The 5,829-nt window shown below is 49.6% G+C and overlaps 1 pseudogene; it reads left to right on the top strand.

Moving 5' to 3' along the window:
• Positions 1-2,861: 2,861 nt before the first annotated feature.
• Positions 2,862-5,425, top strand: LOC123399031 (annotated as a pseudogene).
• Positions 5,426-5,829: the final 404 nt, after the last annotated feature.

The raw sequence follows: 5,829 nt of genomic DNA, 5'->3' as shown, positions 1-5,829 counted from the left end.
ACCTTCTCAACAAATCCCCCACTCCACCGCATCGGGATGCCATCGGTGTTGGAGACGAAAAGCTATGATAGAGACGATGATGTTGCAACCGGCGACGAAAAAAGCTTCAACCGGCGATTGAAAATGCTACAACCGACATTGTCAAAAGCTTCAACCAGAGAAGACGGTGAAAGGACCACGATGTCGCCTAGAGGGGGGTGAATAGGTGTTTTAAAAACTTCTACGGATTTGGCTTTATCCTTATGAGGAAACAAACTAAGAGGATACTTTTCAAGCACAATTCCTAAATATATTAGGCTCAACTACATGCACCGAAAACTTGTTCTACTAAGATGAACAAAACAAGATTACTCACAAACACAAGTAAGTTACACAAACTTACTTGAGCAATATCACAAGATATGTAAGTGTATGACACAAGTTAGCAAATCTCACTAAACACAAGATATATCAAAAGTAGCAAGTATGAATTGCGGGATTTAAAGTGTAGGCCTAAATGATTAATCTTTATATGGAAATAGCCAATACAATATAATAAGGACAACAATATGTAGTGAATGTACGCTCAAGTAACCAAAGTAAACCATAAGTATGGAGTTAGGGTGAGGGATAACCGAAGTCACAGAGACGAGGATGTATCCCGATGTTCACTTTCTTAAAGGGAAGCTAGTCACCGTTAGAGAGGTGGACGTTACCACGAAGGCACACCAACGCCACAAAGGCTCACCCTATTCTCCTTGAGACAACACCACGAAGGCGTTTCTCAACCACTAGTGGTAAGCCTTTGAGGTGGCCTCCAAACCCTCACAAACTTTCCTGGGGAAATCGCAACGGTTTGATTCCTCTCCGAAGAACTCCTACCGCCTAGGAGTCTCCAACCTCCAAGAGTAACAAGATCACAGAAACTGCTCAAAACTTGTTTAAATCATAAATAGCTTTGGTTGAGAGAAGGAGAGGGAGACGATGTATATTTTGATTGGACCAACATTCAAAGGAACTCACAGATGCTCTTGGGATCTAAAAATTGGTGTAAGCACATGGGAGTGAGAGAGAAATATGTTCATGGAATGTTTCAGCTGTATTAGACCACTCCCACACGAGGTGGGAGAAGACTATATATAGTGGTGGTAGAAAAGTGGCCGTTGGAGCCACTTATGTTGTGCACTTACCGGACGTCCGGCAGTTCATGGGCGTACGGACAACCTCGACGGGTCGGACGTCCGACAATGGTCGGTCGTCCGAACATGTAGAAGATACCAGATTATCACAGTATTTGGTGGAGAGGTGATCAGCATACGGAGTCCCTAGGACGTCGGCCGTTCGAAGATACAGAAAGTATTAGGTCAGCACATCATCTGGTGATAGGGTGAACAACACACGGACGTCCGAAAAGCATCTGCCGTCCGGGGCATGGTCGCCCGGAAATGGTCGGAAGTCGGACAGTTTGAATCTATTGAGTGGCAACAGACTTCCTACCGTACCCGGACGTCCGGTCCTCGGAGGACCGGAGGAGCCGGAAGTCCAAGGGTTTGAATCTGTTGGCTGGCTCCGGATTTCTGAAGGACGTCGGTCATCCGGCGTCCGGACGTCCGAGAACCACCGGACGACCGGACAAGAGGAGACCAACAACAGAAAGATAGAGAAAGAGGAATTGCCTAGAGTTTTGAGCAAGTTTCTTGTAAGGCCTAGTGATCCTCTATTAATAGTGTGGGATCCCTAAAACTCAAGAATCATAAAAGTGCTACATTACATAGCTACCGATAATCCATTCTTGAGTGTATATGTTTATTTGGTCATCACTCCACACCACTAACGTCAAAGGAACTAATACCTTTGAGTCAAGCCTTTCACTTGAGCTTGATATTATTGTTTCTTCTTGGCTCAAGCTGAAGGCAAGACATTGATGAAGTCTTCAAGTAGCTCCCCATACACAATGTGAAAAGTCTTCAACACCACAATATGTATATGACATTCATCTAGAATTTATTCGAGCTCCTTCTTGCATATTCATGGAACAAACATACTTCAATTCAACCAATATTCTTCATGTATTGCAAATAGAACATTCCTTCAAACGTATAACTCAATGCAAACATTAGTTCATTAAGATTGTCATCAATTACCAAAACCACACATGAAAACTATATACATTTTCAGACGGGAATCGAGGGCCACCCACCATGGAAACCGCGGGAAGCTGCAACCGGTGTTGAAAAAAGCTTCAACCGGCTAGAAAAAAGCTTCAACCGGCGATATAAAAAGCTCATGTTGGGTTGTGCGAGCGGACGAGATGTCTGATCTGACTGTTATTAGAGTTCAGATCAAACGGCTGCTGCCTGACCGACAGAAGCGCCCCTTTTAAATTTGATATAACCTCAGCCCACACACACTTGACGGGTGGCACTTTGGAAGTCGGTTCGGTTCGTTTCCGTAATCCGAATCCCAACACAGCTCCCCACAAATCTCGCCGCGAAACCTGACGGGATCGACGGGGAGCTCGCGCGCGCGCAGGAGGAGCGCCGGAGGCTGGAGGAGGCCCTGGCGGACGTAGCCTTCGACAGGGACCTCTACGGCGGGGGCGCCGGCGACGGCCGCTTCGCCGGCTACGACACCTCCATCCCGGCCTCCGACGACGACCACAACGCGCCCGACCCCAACCCCGCCGCGCGCCGCCTCGCCTCCTACACGGGCCACGCCGACGTCCCCCGCTCGGCCGACGACGGCAGCGGCGACGGGGCCAAGTCCCGGCGCATCATCGACCGGGAGTCCGACTACCGCCGGCGCCGCCTCGACCGCGCCTCTCGCCCGACCGCCACGACGCGTTCGCGGCGGGCGAGGCCACCCCGGCCCCCTCCGTCCGCACCTACGGCGACGCCATGCGCGAGGCCAGCGCGCAGCAAGAGAGGGAGCGCACGCTGCGGGAGGTCGCCAGGAAGAAGAAGGATGGTGAGGAGAAGAAGCCCACCGCCGCCGCGCCCCTGCCACCGCCAGCGAAACGGCGCAATAGGTGGGATCATCAGTCGCAGGAGGGCCATGCTGCGGCTGCTGCTGCTGCTGCTGGGTCCAAGAAGAAGCCGAAGGCAGCCTCAGATTGGGATGCCCCTGATGCAGCTGGTGGCATTACCCCAGGAGCAGGAGCAGGAGCCACCCCTTCTGGGTCATGGGATGCCACTCCTAAGCTGCCTGGTGGGCTTGCCACGCCGACGCCCAAGAAGCAGAGGTCGAGGTGGGACGAGACTCCGGCTGGTATGGGGAATGCAACACCCGGCGGCACTGGCACGACAGAGACACCGTTTGGAGCAGAGAACCTTGCCACCCCCACACCTGGCCACCTTGCTGCTGGCCCGATGACTCCGGAGCATTACCATCTCTTGCGCTTGGAGCGGGACATCGAGGAGCGGAACAGGCCTCTCGCCGACGAGGAGCTTGACGCCATGTTCCCGCAGGGATACAAGGTTCTTGAACCCCCGGCTTCGTACCAGCCCATACGCACCCCGGCAAGGAAGCTGCTTGCTACACCAACACCTCTGAGCACACCAATGTATGCCATTCCGGAGGAGAACCGCGGGCAGCAATTTGATGTGCCCAAGGACTTGGGTCCTGGGTTGCCACTCATGAAGCCAGAGGATCTACAGTTCTTTGGGAAGTTGCTGAACGAGGATGACGAGGAGCAGCTGACGCCAGAGGAGCGGAAGGAGAGAAAAATCATGAAACTCCTGCTCAAGGTGAAGAACGGCACGCCACAGCTGCGAAACCCGGCACTTCGGCAGCTCACGGGCAAAGCGCGTGAATTTGGTGCTGTGGCCCGCTGTTCAACGGAATCCTGCCGTTGCTCATCTCCTGGTGAAGGTCATTGATAGGGTGCTGTATAAGCTGGATGAGCTGGTCCGTCCATTTGTGCACAAGATTCTTGTAGTTATCGAGCCACTTTTGATTGATGAGGATTACTACGCTCGTGCTGAGGGCAGGGAGATTATCTCAAATCTTAGCAAAGCTGCTGGTCTTGCTTCTATGATTGCCGCCATGAGACCGGATATTGATAACATTGACGAGTATGTGAGGAATACAACTGCTAGGGCATTCAGTGTGGTGGCTTCTGCTTTGGGTATCCCCGCCCTCCTCCCATTTTTGAAGGCTGTTTGTCAGAGTAAGAAGTCCTGGCAAGCTCGGCACACTGGTATCAAGGTTGTTCAGCAGATTGCTATTCTCATGGGCTGTGCTGTTCTGCCTCACCTTAAGAACCTAGTTGGGATCATCGAGCATGGTCTGAATGATGAGAACCAGAAAGTGCGGACAATCACTGCCCTCTCTCTTGCTGCACTTGCTGAAGCTGCTGCGCCCTATGGTATAGAAAGTTTTGATAGTGTGTTGAGACCTCTATGGAAGGGTACCAGATCTCACAGTGGAAAGGTCCTTGCTGCCTTCTTGAAGGCTATTGGTTGCATCCTCCCTCTTATGGATGCTGAGTATGCCAGTTTCTACACCAAGGGTGTGATGGCAGTCTTAATCAGAGAATTCAAGTCCCCAGATGAGGAGATGAAGAAGATTGTCCTCAAGGTTGTGAAGCAGTGTGTCAGCACAGAGGGTGTACAGGCTGATTATATCCGGAGTCAGTGTGTCATCAGCACACAGTGTTTAGATCCTGATTGTATCCGTAGTCACACCGTCCTTTCAGCGTTCTTCAAACACTTCTGGGTTAGGAGAATGGCTCTAGATCGTAGGACCTATAAGCAACTTGTGGAAACAACAGTAGAGATGGCAAACAAGGTGGGAGTTACTGATATCGTGGGGAAGATTGTTGAGGACCTGAAAGATGAAAGTGAGCCTTACAGGAGAATGGTGATGGAAACAATTGAGAAGGTGCTGGCTAACTTGGGTGCCTCGGATATTGATCCTCGCCTGGAGGAGCTGCTTATTGATGGCATCCTGTATGCTTTCCAGGAGCAGACAAGTGATGATGCAAATGTCATGCTTAATGGCTTTGGAGCTGTTGTGAATGCGCTCGGCCAGAGGGTCAAGCCTTACCTTCCTCAGATATTGTCCGATAAGTATTACTACAATTCGATGCGCTAACAGTTTCGGAACTGTTCTGTTTTTCAGGGTGTTTCGGCCCGAGTGTGCCGAAGAGTCTTATCTGGATTTGGGACCGGGGACTGGGCATCGCAAGGGTTGAGTGGTGTGTTTACTTTGTCGCATGTGTGACCTATATCATAATCCTACTTTGAAGGGTGAAGATAATCATATGTATTATATGTACTAGTGGTTAAGGTGACTACTCGTGTTGTCAAAACCTTATGTTAGTGTTGTTTTTGCAACGCTGTAGTTCGTCGATGCCCATGAAGTTACTTGTATGCGCAGTCTAAGCAGTTCTTGTCAGTAGTTGTCTGCGGTGCCCTTATGAATATCTGAATTAGCATTGGACTTATTTTGTTCCGCTGACATTATATACCTATTTGCCTAGCCAAGTAGCAGTATGAACATTGTATTCTCCTTCCATTTCAAGAAAAAAAAAAGACGGTAGCATGTAATTCCTGGCACATCAGAATTCATTAGTCTCTTGTTTGTCATGACATGTTTCATGTTTCAATTCTGTTCCAAGTTGGAGATACCCGTGATTGCTCAAGCTGATCTCTCATGTTGATTCTTTGAACAATCTGATGATTCTTACCCTTCCTGACATTTTTCGATGGTAATTCCAGTCATGCAAAGATGGCAAATTTCAATGACACGGTAAATTTCTATCAAAAATAAACCGAAACACGAAAGTTGTCATGCTTGACAACTAAGGTTGCCATCCTCGCGTCACTAAACTTGTCATGAAAAAACGTT

This window comes from Hordeum vulgare, chromosome 5H (assembly GCF_904849725.1).
Source record: "Hordeum vulgare subsp. vulgare chromosome 5H, MorexV3_pseudomolecules_assembly, whole genome shotgun sequence".
Taxonomy (NCBI): Eukaryota; Viridiplantae; Streptophyta; class Magnoliopsida; order Poales; family Poaceae; genus Hordeum; species Hordeum vulgare.
The sequence above is the reverse complement of the archived record's forward strand: the minus strand, read 5'-3'. Positions and strand labels throughout refer to the sequence as shown.